This window comes from Theropithecus gelada, chromosome 15, assembly GCF_003255815.1.
Source record: "Theropithecus gelada isolate Dixy chromosome 15, Tgel_1.0, whole genome shotgun sequence".
NCBI lineage: Eukaryota > Metazoa > Chordata > Mammalia > Primates > Cercopithecidae > Theropithecus > Theropithecus gelada.
In genome coordinates, this window is record NC_037683.1 from 95,179,501 (window position 1) to 95,198,031 (window position 18,531).

Sequence of the window (18,531 nt, forward strand, 5' to 3'; positions counted from 1 at the left end):
GTATGACTTTCCTACATTTGTTGACCTATAAGTTTGTTTTGGTTTTATTGTGGCATGATGTCTATACGCAAACATTCTTTATATCTAGTTTTAAGTTTACATATATTATAATGTTTTAATAAAAATCACTTAGGATGACATCAGAGGTCCATGAGAATGTCTTTCCCCTAAAGACAGTCACACATTATTCCATCAGCACTCCATCACAGGCTAAGTTTCTAAAGAAGTTTTAGGAAAGAGGAAAGTATATTTGAGGTTTTTGTTTGTTTGTTTGTTTTGTTTGTTTTGATTTTTTACAGAGTTTCACTCTTGTTGCCCAGGCTGGAGTGCAATGGCGCAATCTTGGCTCACTGCCTCCGCCTACTGGGTTCTCCTGCCCCAGCCTCCCAAGTAGGTGAATTTGGCCAGGTGCAGTGACTCATGCCTGTGATCCCAGCACTTTGGGAGGCCGAGGCAGATGGATCACCTGAGATCAGGAGTTCAAGACCAGCCTGACCAATGGGCGTGGTGGTGGGCGCCTGTAGTCCCAGCTACTCAAGAGGCTGAGGCAGGAGAACGGCATGAACCTGGGAGGCAGAGTTTGCAGTGAGCCAAGATGGCGCCACTGCACTCCAGCCTGGACGACAGAGTGAGACTCAGTCTCAACAACAGCAGCTGGGCACGGTGGCTCATGCCTATAATCCAGCACTTTGGGAGGCCAAGGTGGGTGGATCACCTGAGGTCAAGAGTTCAAGACCAGCCTGGCCAACATAGCACAACCCTGTCTCTACTAAAAATACAAAAATTAGTCGGGTATGGTGGCACATGCCTGTAATCCCAGTTACTTGGGAGGCTGAGGCAGGAGAATTGCTTGAACGCATGAGGCAGAGGTTGCACTGAGCTGAGATCATGCCATTGCACTCCAGCCTGGGCAATAAGAGTGAAACTCTGTCTCAAAACAACAACAACAACAACAGCAAAAGTCTATGAAAATGTGCCATTCAAGGCCAGGTATTGTGGTTCATGCCTATAATTCCAGCACTTCGGGAGGCCAATGCAGGCAGATTGCTTGAGCCTGGGAGTTCAAGACCAGCATGGCCAACATAGTGAAACATCGTCTCTACTGAAAATACAAAAGTTAGCTGAGTATGGTGGTGAGTGCCTGTGGTTCTAACTACTGGGGAGGCTGAGGCACGAGAATCGCTTGAACCCAGGAGGCAGAGATTGCAATGAGCCAAGATTGGGCTACCGCACTCCAGCCTGGGCAACAGAGCAAGAGCCTGTCACACACAGGCACACACGTGCACGTGCGCGCACACACACACACACACGCCATTCAAACAGCAAAATCTGAAAGATTTTAACCAATTTATTTATTTTTTGGAAACTTTGTTTCTCTCTTTCACCCAGCCCAGAGTGAAGTGGCACAGTCTCGGCTCACTGCAACCTCTGGTATCTGGGTTCAAGCTATTCTCCTGCCTCAGCCTCCTGAATAGCTGGGATTATAGGCACCCACCACCACGCCTGACTAACTTTTGTGTTTTTAATAGAGACGGGTTTCACCATGTTGGCCAGGCTGGTCTCACACTCCTGACGTCATGTGATCCACCTGCCTTGGCTTCCCAAAGTCCTGGCCTGAGCCACCACACCTGGCCTTTTTTTTTTTTTTTTTTTTTCCCATTTTTTAAAATTTCCTTTTAAAAACTTTTTTTTTTTTTTTTTTCAGACCTGCATTCTTGTGATGATAAAAGGGGCCAGAACCAACTGTGCGTTCTTTTAGAACCTCTTCTCCAGCTACCCGGGTGGCCAAAGGTGGGGAAGAGGGGACAGGAAGAGTCAGGGCATATGGGCCCTGAGAATCTTTTGGTGTCTGGCTCCACTTCTCTTTTGTAGGGTCTGCTGAGGCTTTGCTAGGCCCAGAGAGATACAAGCAAGGGGTTGGGGCTGTGGAGACTGGAATGGAATATAAATAAAAATCAATAATCATATGCCTAAAAGTGTTCCCTTCATGACCTTTCAGCCTTTGTCAAATCATTTTGGGTTTTTTGTTTGTTTGTTTGTTTTATATTTTTTATATTTTCTAGAGATGGGGTCTCCCTATGTTGCCCAGGCTGGTCTCAAACTCCTGGGCTTAAATGACCCTCCCACCTTGGCCTCCCAAAGTGCTGGGATTATAGGTGTGAGCCACAGTTCCTGACTGGTCAAGGCATTTTGTATTGAAGATTTCCCTCTTAGACATAGACTGAATAATACCTAACACTTACACATGTAAAAGGATGGACTTGGGCATTTAATGCTCCTTACATGGCCAGTGATATGTAAGTCTAAAGAATTGTCTACTCCAGCTGAGTGCAGCGGCTCATGCCTGTAATCCCAGCACTTTGGGAGGCTGAGGCGGGCAGATCACCCAAGGTCAGGAGTTCAAGACCAGCCTGGCCAACATGGTGAAACCCCGTCTCTACTAAAAATACAAAAAAATTAGCCAGGCATAGTGGCAGGCGCCTGTAATCCCAGTTACTTGGGAGGCTGAGGCAGGAGAATCACTTGAACCCAGGAGCCAGAGGTTGCAGTGAGCCAAGACTGTGCCATTGCACTCCAACCTGGGCAACAAGAACGAATCTCCGTCTCAAAAAAAGAAAAGAAAAAAAAAAGAATTGTCTACTCCATTTAGCGATTAGTAATATTTCAGTGGAAAAGACCTCAACTGAGGATAATTGTTTGGATAAAAATATTTCAATTCCCATAGCAAAAAAAAAAAGAAAAAAAAATTCAATTCCAAATTATATTGCTTCCCCATTTAAATGAAAGTACAGAAATCCATTAATTCTGTAGCACATGCCCGAGAGCAGATAATAGTCCAAAGGGTGCCTTCTAAGGAAGGGTTGTTGGTTCTTTCATTCTTCGCATTATTGAGAAAACTGAAAAATGTTGGTCTGTAAGATGATTTTTTTCCCATTAGAAGAGAACAGAAGTAAATATCAGAAATAAGTAATATTTGTAGTCTCCAGAAAGGGGATGGCTTAGAAACTGGGATGAAGCAAGACGTACTCTTCACATCTGTACCTTTTGAATTTTGTAACAAGTAAATGCATTACTTATATAACAACGCATCTGTCAATAGAACAACAACGAAAGGTGCACCTTATGTCTCCTGACACTGACAAGAGGTCCTATCTCTATGGTCTTTGCTCTTCAACCAGGTGATCCCTTCAACCAGGTGAACACTACAAATCCCATTAATAGGGCTCTACAAAAAAACACAAAAATGAGCCAGGCAGGGTGGCACATGCCTGTAATCCCAGCTACTTGGGAGGCTGAGCTGGGAAGACTGCTTGAACCCAGGAGGCAGAGGTTGCAGTGAGCTGAGATGGCACCACTGAACTCCAGCCTAGGTGACAGAGTGAATCCCTGTCTCAAAAACAAACAAACAAACAAGCAAAAAACTAGTTTCACCTGTTTCTTTCTATTTGCATAATGTGACTACTAGAAAGCTTAAAATTATACATGTGGCTCACAGTATATTTCTCTTGGACAGCACTGTCTGGAATTTACTGTGAGCCCAATGTGTCCAAGGACCTAAAGCTACTAGAGTGTAGTTAGAATGTGAAGGGCAAAGGGGTTGTGGCAAGGACAGGCCTGGATATAGGAAGTGATCGCAGCAGGCGTGATTGCCCTTGGAGGTCATTTCAAGGGTTCAGACCTTCCTAAGAGCATAGGAAGCTACTGGGGAGATTTCCTCAGGGCAGTGATAAGAACAGACCTGCATTTTAAAAAACACTTGGCTTTTGTAGGAAATTCATAGTAATGACTGCTGCAATCACCTATAGCTGTTCTGTGCACTTAGACGAAAATCCAAATTCCTCATCTCAGCCTACAAGGCTGTTTGCATTGGACTCCAGCGTCCTGCTGCCACCTCATCAAATGCCATGACCTCCTATTGTCTCTCTAAAACAGGGCAGAATCTTTTCCATCTCAGGACCTTCTAACTTGTAAATTCCCTTTGCCTGGAATGCTTTTCCTTGGTTCATCTCAGAACTGGCTCTTTGTAATCAGAGGTATTTTTTTTTCAGCTTCTGTGTCACCTCCTCAGAGAAGCCTTCTCTCACCCCCCTTCCTAAAATATCCTCCTCCAGTTAATTATTTCCTTCATTGCACTTATCACTGTCTGAAATTATCTTAGGATTTATTCGTTTGCTTGTTTATTGTCTGTGTTTGCATATTAGGATATAAACTTCTGGAGAGCAAAGGCCTTGCTAGTCTAATTTGCTCTTTTATATGACAATGGGTGCTTTGAGGATGGAAGGGGTACAAGGAAACCTGTAGACCAAGTGCAGCAGAAGGCCCAGGATAGAACTCTAAGGAGGGTAAGTGTGCAGGAGGTGAATGACGGAGGGAGAGCAGGCGCTAGAGACTGAAGGAGCATCCAGGCAGAAAGATCTGTGTCCTGCCACGGAGGGCCATGGAAGAAAGGGTTTCGGGAAGGAGTTCTCGGTCAATAGCAGAAAGTGATGCCTAGAGGATAAGTATAGTGTCCACTGTCTACAGCGAGTTGAGGGCATTGGTAGCCTTGGGAGAAGTGTGTTCTGTGGAGTGATGGGGTGGAAGGCAGATGGCAGTGGAGCACAAGGAGGAGGTGGTGAAATAGAGGGGGTAGATGTACACACCTCCACTCCTCCATGACATGTGACAGTGGGAGATCCAGGGATGGGGCTGGAGTTGGATATGGGGCCTTTGGAGGATTTTTTTTTTTTTTTTTTAATCAAATGGGAGACAGTTGAGGTGTTGGGCTGAAGCTGGAAAAGTTAAAGGAAACGGAGAGATAGGAGATGATATGCAACCTCTGCTTCCTGGGTTCAAGTGATTCTCCTGCCTCAGCCTCCCGAGTAGCTGGGATTACAGGCGCGTGCCGTCACGCCCAGCTAATGTTTGTATTTTTAGCACAGACAGGGTTTCACCATGTTGGCCAGGCTGGTCTTGAACTCCTGACCTCAAGTGATCCACCCACCTGGGCCTCCCAAAGTACTAGGATTACAGGTGTGAGCCACTGCACCCAGCCAGGATATTTACTCAACACTTGTGATTAGCAGACAAGGAACATGGTCCCATCTCCAGGAGGCTGCAGTGTGGTTAGAGTGGCAAGACATGGCAACAAAGGAGAATAACTCAGTGTGTGATAAGCCTACAGGAAATGAGTGCTGTAGTATTTCAGAGGAGAGCAAGATTAACTCCTGATGCTGTGATCAAGGAAGTTTTCATGAGAAGTGGCATTTGATTTGGGACTTGAAAGCAGAGGAGCATTTTACTAGCTGGAAATCTAAGTGATAAAAGAAAATAAAGGAGAAGGAGAGTGCATTTCATGTAAATGGACTGGCATGAACAAATAACGGAAATAATGTATTTTAATCAGTTTATCCTTTTGGCAAAGAAACAGAGACAATTTTTTTTTTTTTTTTTTTTTTTTTTGGTCTATACTCTAATAAAACACAGCAATTTAGAGTAAGAAAGAGACTTTAGAGATTGTCTTATCAAATGTCCTTGTTTTCCTAGGTATGAAAACTGAGGTGCAGAAAGAAATTACTATTGAAAGTCACAAGCTGGTAAGTGACAGAGTTGGGCTCTGGCTCACAAGTGTAGCTTCCACAATGACATAATTGTACAGGTTTTAAGCATAGAATATATTTAGTAAAACTACATCAAATTTTGTTGATTTATATCAGAAGTGCAAGGGAGTGAAGACTAGATGAATTTTTAGATTTTTTTAAAAAAAGAAATATAGTTGTAATCCCAGTACTTTGGGAGGCTGAGGCAGGAGGATCACTTGAGCCCAGGAGTTCAAGACTAGCCTGGGCAAAAAGTGAGACTTCCTGTTTACAAACAAGCAAAAAATTAGCCAGGTGTGGTGGTGCACCTGTCGTCCCAGCTGCTTGGAAGGCTGAGGTGGGCAGAGCCCACTTAAGCCCATGTGGTTGAAGCTGCAGTGAGCCATATTCACGCCACTTCAGTCTCAATAACCAAGCGAGAACTTGTGTCAAAAAAGAAATACAGTTATGTAGTCATAGTGATTACAATTCCAGCAAAGTTTTGCTACACAGACGTGTCATTGCAACCTACATGAATGGAGAGACAAGAATGATTTGTTATTGAGAGATTAACGGATGACTTCCTGCTACTCACCAGATTTATCCTGGTCTCCTATGTCTTGGCCAAATTAAACCCCAATTGGCCAAAAGTGAAATTGAAAAAAAATCCATGTTAACTCAAAGTATAAATTCACAAAAGAGTGGGAGAAAGATGATGAGAAGGTATTAGTTTCCTATGGCTGCTATAACAAGTTAGCACTTTGGGGGCTTCAAACAACACAGATTTATTATTTTATGGTTCTGAAGACCAGAAGTCCAACACAGGTCTCACTGGACTGAATCAAGTTTTGGCACAGTTGCATTCCTTTCTGGAGGCTGTAGAGGAGAATCTGTTTTCTGCCTTTTCTGACTTCTAAAGACTGCCCACTTTCCTTGGCTTGTGGCCAGTGACATTGCACCTCCCTCAAGGAACTTGATCACCCCCTGACCACAGCTGAAAAAGGTTCTCTGCTCTTAAGACTCATGCGATTAGACTGGGCGCAGTGGCTCACGTCTGTAATCCCAGCACTTTGGGGAACCGAGGCAGGCAGATCACTTGAGGCCAGGAGCTCAAGACCAGTCTGGCCAACATGGCAAAACCCCATCTCTACTTTAAAAACTACAAAAATTAACCAGGCAGGCCCCGATAATCCCAGCTATTCGGGAGGCTGAGGCATGAGAATCGCTTGAGTCGGGATGGGAGGCAGAGGTTGCAGTGAGCTGAGATCATGCCACTGCACTCCAGCCTGGGCAACAGAGCAAGACTCCCATCTGAAAAAAAAAGAAAAAAGACTCATGTAATTATGTAATTGGATTCAGTAATTGGATAATTCAGGCTGCTCTCCTTATGTCAAAGTCCTTAGCCTTAAAATCTCATCCATAAGGTCCCTTTGTCACAGAAAGAACAATTTCACAGGCTGGCATGAGGATATGGACATATTTGGGGACCCATTATTATTTTGCTTAATACAAAGAAGGAGGAGGAGGAAAAGACATACTGTGAATTATTAGAGAGATGACTTATACATAATTAGAAAAGAAAATCAGCATCGAGAGCCAGTATAAATTCATTAAATCATAGCAGATATTTTCTTATGTAACAGAGTTACTAGGCAAATAGATTTGGGGGATGCCAGAGACAAATTGATCCTCCAGTTTTTCTCTTAGGATGTGCTTATGGAAAGATAATAGCATTTGTGTAAGGTGTCAGTGCAGCACGTCTATTCACAACTCATTAAACAACTGCTGAAAACTGGGAACAGGCATAAACCTGATGAAGGTCTCCTAGTGTGTCATGGGGCTGTCTGTCCTTGGTCTCTCTATTTGCAGCGTTATCAGTAACCAGGATGAAGACTTAAAGGTCTGATCTGATCTGCAGGTGACACAACAGTATTCAAATCTAAAGAAAATCTCAATACACTGGGAAGAGAAGATGAACACACATGAACTGTTACAATAACAAACGTGAAGTCTGAAATGTCAGGGAGAAAATCAGTTGAATAAAGGAAGGATAGGCCTGAATTTGATGTCAGTTTCTGTGGAAAATAAAAAACAAGGCTGGGTGCGGTGGCTCACACCTATAATCCCAGCACTTTGGGAGGCCGAGGTGGGTGGATCACCTGAGATCAGCAGTTCAAGACCAGCCTGGCCAACACAGTGAAACACTGTCTCTACTAAAAAATATTAAAAAATTACCCAAGCATGGTGATGGGCACCTGTAGTCTCAGCTACTTGGGAGGCTGAGGCAGGAGAATCACTTGAACTCAGGAGGCAGAGGTTCTAGTGAGCCGAGATCGCACCACTGCACTCCAGCCTGGGCGACAAAGAGACACTATGTTTCAAAAATAAAGCAATTGCTGTGTCTGTGAAAATAAAAATGATATTAAGGGCATCAATTAGCAATTTTTTTTTTCCTTTTTGAGATGAAGTGCAGTGGTGGTATCTCTACTCACTTCAACCTTTGCCTCCCGGGTTCAAGAGATTCTTGTGCTTCAGCCTCCCTAGTAGCTAGGACTATAGGCATGCACCCCTACGCCTGGCTAATTTTTGTAGTTTTAGTAGAGATGGAGTTTCACCATGTTGGCCAGGCTGGTCTTGAACTCCTGACCTTGAGTGATCTGCCCACCTCAGCCTCCCAAAGTGCTGGGTGTGAGCCAATGCGCCCAGCCCAATGGCAATTTTTTGAGCATCTACTATGTACCAAGTACTGTGCTAAGGGGCTTTACATGTCATATATTTTCACCCTTACCAAAAAATCTATAAGGAAATAATGATTATCTCTGTTTCACAGATGAAGTTAGAGTTCAGAGATGTGAAGCAACTTGTCCAAGATTACAAAATCATCTATCTATATGAACTTGGGTCTGACTCCAAAGACCATGCTCATATAGCAGAATGACAGAAGTGTTTTCAAAGGCCAAGGAATTGTAGTTGCGTTAGAAAAAGTCAGTATCAGCCGGGCGCAGTGGCTTACGCCTGTAATCCCAGTGCTTTGGGAGGCCGAGGTGGGCAGATCACCTGAGGTCAGGAGTTAGAGACCACCCTGACCAACATGGAGAAACCCCATCTCTACTAAAAATACAAGATTAGCCAGGTGTAGTGGTGTGTGCCTGCGATTCCAGCTACTCAGCAGGCTGAGGCAGGAGAATCACTGGAACCCGGGAGGCAGAGGTTGCAGTGAGCCGAGATCACACCATGACATTCCAGCCTGGGCAACAAGAGTGAAACTCCGTCTAAGAGAAAAAAAAAAAGTCAGTAACCAGGTCATTCTAGAAAATAGAAATAGAAATGTGATACATTTTCTATTTTGATCTCCTCACTTGAAGAGGGGCTTTGACAAACTTGAATGTGTTTAGAGGAGTGTGACCAGGGTTCTGAGTGTTTTAGATGCTAAATCATATGAGGAGTAATTGAGTGAACTTCGTATGTTTTGCCAAAAAATCTTGAGGTCAGGGTGGACAGCACAAAAACTTAATACTCCCTAAAAATATGTGAAGACAGAACCAAATTTTCTCTTCTGGAAGTAGTGCAGAGGCAATTTCAATTCAAGAGAACTTGATCATAATGATTTATGTCATGAAGTCACCATTCAAGGACGGGCTTAGTGTGAGTTTCTTGGAAGTAGCAACCAAAGTGCTTTCATCTTTGGAGTTAAATAAGTGGTGCTTGGCAAGAACAGGTGCTCAATTTGTGTCTGTTGAATACATGAACAAGTGACTTTGTCAGGGACATCATACAAGATGTTAGCAAATGGAGAAGCAAGTTAGAAGAGGTGAACTTTAGAGTTATTTCGAAGTTCGGGATTTTTCTTTGATTTTAGATTGTTGACTTGAGATAAGCAGGGGAAACAAGCTCTGGGTCTGCTGCCTTTTTTTTTTTTTTTCCTCATTGGTAAGTCAAAGCAAAATTCTAACGCCGTGATTGACACTGAGTTCTAATGACCTGAATATCAACATCAAAAGTATTTCATATTTGCATTACGAATAGGTCTCTTTCTAAACACGTTGACATTTTAATTGTTCCTTAAAAAAATTTTTTTTGGCTGGGCATGGTGGCTCACGCCTGTAATCCCAGCACTTTGGGAGGTTGAGGCGGGCGCATCACCAGGTCAGGAGATCAAGACCATCCTGGCTAACACAGTGAAACCCCGTCTCTACTAAAAATACAAAAAATTAGCCAGGCGTGGTGGCGGGCGCCTGTAGTCCCAGCTACTCAGGAGGCTGAGGCAGGAGAATAGCATGAACCCAGGAGGTGGAGCTTGCAGTGAGCCAAGATCCCACCACTGCACTCTAGCCTGGGCGACAGAGCAAGACTCCGTCTCAGAAAACAAAAAAGATTTTTTTTTTAGAGACAGGGTCTCACTTTGTCACCCAGGCTAAAGTGCACTGGTACCATCATAGCTCACTGCAGCCTCAAACTCCTGACCGCAATTGATCCTCCAGAATCACGAGATTACAGGCACAAGCTATTGTGCCCAGCTGACATTTTAATCGTTCTTGAGTTGCCCCCACTATTTTTTTTTCCTACATTCTTGCAGGGTTGATTGGCTAAATCATAGAAAAACAAATTAAATTTGTAATCTAGCCAATTTCCGTAAACAAGCTGGCAGTATAAGGGTCCTGAGGGGTTGTAGCTACGACAACAGCTGCCTAGAATGAAGTAGAATCTGTTTAGAGGGCTCATGTAGGAAGGGAGTCAGACATTGTGGAGCAGTAAAGATGACCAGGAGGATACAGACAGGGAAGGAGATATCACAGAACTGGCCCAGAGTCAGCGTGACCTACATTTTACAATCTGAAGAACTCCAATAAAGGCCACTGTCCAGCTTGAATCTATTCAAAATAATGTTGAGGCCATATACATGTATGTCAAAATCCTATCTTTAATACAACCGAATATGTTAATATTACTTCTCTGTGGTTCCAATGGAGCAGACAGCTGAATTTCTCTTAATATTTTTGCATATCTTTTGTGCTATGTTGATGCTCAGCTGTTGGACCCCATTAGTTGGATCCCATTAAGTTAGCAAGATTGCTATCTTTTTAGATCCCCACACACCAGTATTTTATACTCAGTTATTTGGAACCCTTGCTATTATTAACTCTTACAAAGTTTATTATAATATGAGACCATGTCACCACAGGCACTTAGAAGTGACTTATATGTAGAGTTATTTAGCCCTTTGGAATATGCCTCGTTGGAATTTAATCCTTAAGAATTTCCAAGTTGTTTGCCGTTACATTCATTCTAGCTATCAACCACTTCCTCCTTCGTCCTGGTGCCTGAAATTTCCACTTTTAGGGTTATTCTTTAGTTTTCAGATAACTCTGTTTACTTGGGAAGAGTAATCTACTAAGGCACCGTGATAGAGTTCGTTTATCAGATTAGTTTGCCTCTCTTTCCTAGCATCCTTTGTTTATCACTCAGGGTCTCTTTAGGAAAATGATGGCATTTTCAAGCTGAATAATTGGGGAGATTTTATTTATTTATTTATTTATTATTTTTTGAGACGGAGTTTCACTCTTGTTGCCCAGGCTGAAGTGCAGTGGCACGATCTCAGCTCACCGCAACCTCTGCCTTCTGGGTTCAAGTGATTCTTCTGCCTCAGCCTCTGGAGTAGCTGGGATTATAGGCATGTGCCACCATGCCTGGCTAATTTTGTATTTTTAGTAGAGACGGGGTTTCTCCATGTTGGTCAGGCTGGTCTCCAACTCCCAACCTCAGGTGATCTGCCCGCCTCGGCCTCCCTAAGAGCTGGGATTACAGGTGTGAGCCACCACGCCTGGCCGTAATTGGGGAGATTTTAATAAAAGAGTTATTTAAAAAGTGTGTATGGCTTAGGAAAAGTGAGAAGAACTAGGACAGTACCCCTGGCTAGTATCAGCGAGCCTTCCTTACCACACCTGGCCCTGATAGGTAGGGAGGGCCATTGCTGGAACTTGGAGAGGTAGTTGGTAAAGGGATGAAGCAGAGAGTGAGCTGGAGAATAAATACCTGGATGTCATTCTCCTCTCTCCTTCTATCTACTGATAGTCTTTCTCATGAGCTAAACCAAAGCAAAACCAGAGGGCAAGGAAGCCCATTGGCATAGTCCATATAGGTCAGTCTCCTGGGGTGGGATGGACAGTGGATCTGGAGGGGGCAAAAAGAAGAAATGTAGCCCAACCTGTAACAAAGTTGATGTTCCCAGGGCACTGTGCTTGACCTCTTCCTTACACCAACTATTCCCCCATGCCATTTCTTCTTTTTTCTTTTTAATTTTTAGATGGAGTTTTGCTCTTGTTGCCTAGGCTGGAGTGCAATGGCGCGATCTCGGCTCACACCATCCTCCTCCTCCCAGGTTCAAGCGATTCTCCTGCCTCAGCCTCCTGAGTAGCTGGGATTACAGGCATGTGCCACCATGCTTAGTTAATTTTGTATTTTTAGTAGAGAAAGGGTTTCTCCATGTTGTTCAGGCTGGTCTCAAGCTCCTGACCTCAGGTGATCCGCCTGCCTCAGCCTCCCAAAGTGCTGGGATTACAAGTGTGAGCCACCACGCTCGCCCTCACTATGCCGTTTCTTTCTTTCTTTCTTTCTTTCTTTCTTTTTCTTTCCTTCCTTCCTTCCCTCCCTCCCTCCCTCCCTCCCTCTCTCTCTCTCTCTCTCTCTTTCTTTCTTTCTCTCTCTCTCCCTCCCTCCCTCCCTCCCTCCCTTCCTTCCTTCCTTTCACAGTCTTGCTCTGTCACCCAGGCTGGAGTGCAGTGGCGCAATCTCAGCTCACTGCAAGCTCAGCCTCCTGGATTCACACCATTCTCCAGCCTCCCAAGTAGCTGGGACTACAGGCATCTGCCACCATGCCCAGCTCATCATACCATTTCATTTATGGTTTTTACTACTCCCCCCACTCCATATGCCAAAGTCAAAATAAATCCACCTGGTCTTTCCATATGCACTTCATCCTCAACGTGCCCTGAGCAAACTCATTAAAACTCATCGTCGCTATGCCCTTTATCCAACCTGCTTCTCCTCTCATATTGTATCCTAGTTAAGATGTCACTATCCTGGTGCCCAAATCAGAAATCCAAAAATTATTTCATACCATAACCTTTTCCTTAGCCCCAATATCCAATCATCAATTCTGCTGATTTTATCTGTAAGCTATTTCTCCATATAGCTACTTTTTTGCCACTCCCACTTTTCTGGTTTAGGTCATCACTGCCTCTTATAACATGTCTCTTGGCCTCTAGTGAGTTCCCTCTTGAAACAGTTAGTCACATTGCTATCAGAGGGAACATTTAGAAATAAAATATGTTTCATTCATTCATTTATTTGGAAATGATGTTGTGCTAAGCATTGGACATTTGGGAATGAATAGGTATGTTCTCTGCATTCAGTTGTATCTTGTGGTAGAGAGACAGAAGTACAGATTGATAGGTGCAATGATAGAATTATAAACAAGGCATTTAGCTTATAATAGGGGTAAAGGTGGTAGAGAAAGCAACACATACGTTAATCCCTGAACGACTAACAGGTGTTAACCAGGTGAAGAGAAGGAGAGTAGAGACAGCCAGGGAAAGAAATTTCAGACTATGTGGGCAAGCTGGTACAAGTTCTGGAGTGAAAGAGGGCATAAAGAGCTGGAGGAATTGAAAGTAATATATTGTGTGTGAAGCAGAAAGTGTGAAATCAGTATCAGATGATGAATTTTGTTGAGAACTTTGGACTTTATCTCAAAGATTATGGAGACCCCTGGAGGACTTTAGGTTGAAGCTTGATATGATCATATGTGTGCTTTGGGGGGATTGTTCTTGCAGTTATTTGGTGAATAGACTTGAAAGGGGATAAGACTAGAGGCAAATGAGCCAACTGTAAAGAGCTCTGATTGAACTAAAGAAGTGGCACTGGCTATGGAGTGATCAGAAATATATTAAAGTGAGATTATTTATAGGACACATTAAAAAAGACTGAATTTGGAGTGTAAAGGAGTGAAAGGAACCAAGACTGATGCTTAGGACCCTAGCTTGAGCAATTGGGTGGACAGTGCTAGTATTCACTAAGGTAGGAAATTTGGAAAGATGAGGTGTAGGAGAGTCAGGTGATGAACTTGATTTTGGACATGTTGAATTTGTGATTCCTATGGGCCATTTACGTGGAGATGAGTTGGGTGCTCATGTCTAGATTTTCAACTATGATAGAAGATGAAACTTCTCAAGGAATGCCTATTGAATGAAAATGGACTCCAGGAAGGACCAACATATAAAGCTTATTGGAGGAAAGAAAGAATAAGTGTTTAGTAAACTAGGAGGAAAAATTTTCAGTTCACTTTATCTACCGAATCAAGGCCAAGTTCTTAAGTTAAAACTTTCTCTTCAACTTCATCTCAGGCCCATTCCCAACTTAACATTTTAAGCTCTGTTAGTACCAAACTGCTGCTGATCCTCCATGTATATGGCGTCTGTTTCTTGGATGTCTGTTTACTGCTTGCTTTCAGTGTTTGCTTTGCCTGAAATACCTGTTCCTCCTCCTCCTTCTCTGTTGTCCTCTTCCTTCTCCTCCTTCTCCTCCTCCTCCTCCTCTTCCTCCTCCTCCTCTTCCTCCTCCTCCTTCTTCCTCTCCTTTCTACTTTCCTTTCTTCTCTCTTCTTTTTTTTTGTAGCGACAAGGTCTCACTATGTTGCCTAGGCTGGTCTTGAACTCCTGGCCTGAAGTGATCCTCTCACCTTGGACTGCCAAAGTGCTGGGATTTGGCAGCACTGAGCCAAATCCCACATGTGAGCCACTGAGCCTGGCCTGTTCTTCCTTCTTTATATGCTTACAAACCTTCAAAATTATCTCAAGATTATTCACTCCAGGAAGAACTTGAGCCTCATTGATTGAATTGGTGTACTTCTCCTCCCTTCCTATCGCTTTTTCTTTATGTGTCTATCCTAGCACTTCTCACACAGTATTGAATTCATCTATCCACCTGGCTCATCATACAAATTGTTCCCTGAGTTCAAGGATCATGCTGCATGCTGGATTCCCCAGGAAGCTGCTTCTGAGATGGAGTTTAGTGACCAAAATATGTATGTGGGCCTTTGGGTCATCACCTGTGGAAAGGAAGACAAGGAAACAGGAATGGACCTAAGGTGAAGTGAAGCTCTGATGCAAACCTGACAACTGTCTCACCTGACACCGTGAAGAGCTCTGGAGCTGGAATGGCCTTTCGTTGTTCTGAATTGGTGTGAGGTAGCTAGGTCTTTATACCCCTGCCACCACACATTATTAGGTATGGGCCAACCAGGAAGGGGCGTGACCATGAGTGATGCAGCTCTGCAGCTGAAGCAGTACCTGAAGAGGCTGACAGCTGAGGGCCGTCTGCTGACAGCGCTCCCTGCAGCTGGGCAGCACATCCTTTCTCAAAAGGGGATCAAGGCAGTTGCATCTCCATGTCCACCACGGACTATATATTTTTTCTTTGCATTCCTAGGGCCTCCCATGGTATGTGGCACATAGTAGGCAAAACTGGAGGTCTGTGGGGCAAATTCAGCTGGTAGATGAGTATTGTGTTTTCACCCACAAAGGGATTTCTAAAAATTAGTTGTCAACATTTAAAAATAAAAAGATTTCACATTGAAATGATCATATTTTCTAGCTTTTCTTGAAAAATCAAAACATCTGGCCAAAACTAGATCTTTTTCTGAGATGGAAACTGTAGACTGGAGCTGAGCCAAGATTGTCCTCAGACAGGCTTGTGAGCTCAAGGTCTCCAGACACGCACCTTCCCCACTCCTTGAGGCATGGAACCCTGCCTGCTGCATGCATTTACGTTACCTGTTACCTGTAGTCCTTTGAGTTTGCCACCCCTATTAGTTATTAAAGAAATGTTTATTGAACTGAGCAAACATTAACATCACTGCATTACACTTCTCAAGGGATATTCATGTACATTCACTTATTTAATCCTTAAAACAACCCTGAAAACTAGGTGGTCTGATCACCCGCATTTTACAGATGAGGACACTGAATCCCAGAGTGGCTGTGATTGCCCAAGGTCTCTAGCTGGGAAGGTGGTAGGATTATGACTTGAAATAAAATAAAATAAAATGTTTTGATTTAAATCCTGTAATCCTCCCATTGTGACACCTGGGGGCCCTGGGCTGTTACTGCTGGAGGACAATTGGGTAGACCTAGGTTTTAACTAATCTTGGCTAGGTGGGAAGAAAAAATCTTCTTAACAAACTAAAAATACTCAGCAAGAAAGAAATTGAAATATTTCTAAGTTGGCAGCAATGACTGGAAAGGAGACTATTCTTTAAGGACCTTCTTTTTTTCCAGATGGTTTCAAAGGAATAAAAAACAATTAGAGCTGAAGGGAGAGTGGGAGACAAGACAAGGTTGGTGATCAAAGGGGAGAACTGTGTAGGAAAATAGCAACATGGCAGCATTTCACACATAGCCACACACACTGAAAATGTGTCAACAGCGCCAGGTCATTGGTAACTGCCAAGAATAAGACTGAAATAGATTGTTAAATGAGACACAGTATTGCCGAGGCTGAGTTGTTTGCCTTCCTCAAAAGGACAAAATTCTGAGAGGTGTAATGAAAGAAAACTTAACCAATTTACTAGAAATATGATGACTCCAGTGCCAGATATGGATTATACTTTTTTCATTACACTAAACTTGAATAGTTAAAAGACTTTGAAAATAACATTTTTCTTCTCTACATAATTTTATCTCTTTCCTTTCCTTTCCTTTCCTTTTCTTTTCTTTTCCCTCCTTCCCTCCCTCCCTCTTTCTCTCTCTTTCTTTCTTTCCTTCTTTCTTTCTTTCTTTCTTTCTTTCTTTCTTTCTTTCTTTCTTTCTTTTTCTTCTTCTTTCTTTCTTTTTTCTTTTTGAGACAGGGTCTTGTTCTGTTGCCCAGGCTGGAATGCAGCAGCACAGTCACAGCTCACTGCAGCCTCTATCTCCTGGGCTCAAGCAATCCTCCCGACTCAGCCTCCGAAGTAGTTGGGACTACAGGTGCATGTTACCATGCCTGGCTAATTTTTTTATTATTTTATTTTGTGGAGATGGGGTCTCACTCTGTTACCCAGGCTGGTCTCCAGCTCCTGTGCTTAAGCAGTGCTCCTGCCTCGGCCTTTCAAAGTGCTTGGATTGCAGGTGTGCTCAATCCACCTAATTTTAAATAAAGGATTTTGTTTTTTAAAAAGACATTTCCTTTTTAGTAGAAATAACGTTCTTGGCTTCATTCCTAAAAAAAAATTTTTTTTACAGATATATAATTGTACCTATTTATGGGGTACCGGTGATATTTTGATATATGCATTCAATGTATAATGATCAAATTGGGATAATTGGGATAGCTCTTACCTCAAATAGATATCATTTCTTTGTGTTGGGAACATTCCAAATGTTCCAGCTATTTTGAAATATATAATACATTATTGATAACTATAGTCACCCTGCTGTGCTATTGAATACTAGAATGTATTCTCTCTATTTAACTATTTCTGTACACATTTACCAACTTCTCTTCATCCCATCCTTAAACCTCTAAAAAACATGTTTTTTTTTTTGGACAGGGTCTCACTATGTTGCCCAGGCTGGAGTGCAGTGGCACGATCTTGGCTTACTGCAGCCTCTACCTCCTGGGCTCAACCAATCCTTCCACCTCAGCCTCTTGAGTAGCTGGGACTTCAGGTGTGCACCACACCCGGCTAAGTTTTTGTAGAGACAAAGTTTCACCATGTTGCCCAGGCTGGTCTCAAACTTCTGGGCTTAAGTGATCCGCTCTCCTTGGCCTCCCAAAGTGCTGGAATTACAGCTGTGTAATCCACTGTGCCTGGACTAAGAAACATTTTAAAGTTTAATTCGTATGATCACAGAATACTTATTTCAGATGGGAGAGATTTCAAGTATATGGATATAAAGATGGAGAATATAAAATTGTATAATCATAATTTCCATCATGTTGTGTAAATCATATAATGAAGTCTCAGAGGTGACTTTACTACTTTGTAATTTGAATTCACATATAGATTTTGTAAAACTAGAACTTGGAAACAGTTCTTGAAAACATGATTAATATGAGTTTTTGGTGGAGGATAGCACAACTATTAAGTGGAAAATTACTAATAGCAATTTCCTTAGGTTTCATTAGTTGATGTAAATATAATATAGTTAGATAATCTTTTACCACAGTGTAACTCTATCTATCTACCTGCCTACCTGCCTATTTATTTGCCTGCCTATATTTTAGGGATACATACTCTTATGGACTGAATTGTGTTCCCCGCCAGATTCATACACTGAGGCCCAAACCCCCAAAGTAACTGTATTGGAGATAAGGCCTATATGGAGGTGATTAAGGCTAAATGAGGTCATAAGGTGAATCCCTAATCTCACAGGACTGGGGTCCTTATAAAAACAGGGAGAGCTACCAGAGTGCTCTCTTTCTGTCTTCCTCAATGCCCACAGAGGAAAGGCCATGAGAGAACATAGCAGAAAGGCAGCTGTCTAAAAGCCAGAAGGAGAGGCCTTAACCCAAACCACCCTCCTGGCATCTTGATCTTCGGCTTCTAGCCTCCAGAGCTGTTGTTTCAGCTACCCACTATGTGGTATTTTGTGATGGCGACCTGAGCAGACATATATAGCAGAGGTGGGAAGACATGCATCGGGGTGATAAATACCACGTTAAGATAGGGCCTAACTCTAGGGCCAAGAGTGGGAATGAAACAGAAGACAGGTAAGCATGGGGACCCAAAACATTGCAGAGTTTTAAAGCTAAACATGATCCAGTTCCTACTAAAATTATTCTTTTTTTTTGGTAGGGGGGTGCAGACAGGATCTCACTCTGTTGCCCAGGCTGGGGTACAGTGGTGCAATCTCGCCTCACTGCAACCTCTACCTCCCAGGTTTGAGCGATTCTCCTTCCTCAGCCTCCTGAGTAGCTGGGATTACAGGCGTGTGCC

At 43.1% G+C, this 18,531-nt stretch overlaps 1 long non-coding RNA gene across 1 annotated transcript in view; it reads left to right on the plus strand.

The window, feature by feature from the left end:
* Positions 1–15,193, plus strand: part of LOC112608637 — a 78,321-nt gene extending 63,128 nt beyond the window's left edge. The window contains exon 4 of the long non-coding RNA XR_003116021.1: positions 14,232–15,193. This is a non-coding gene — a long non-coding RNA (uncharacterized LOC112608637). The remainder of the gene's footprint in view (positions 1–14,231) is intronic.
* Positions 15,194–18,531: the final 3,338 nt, after the last annotated feature.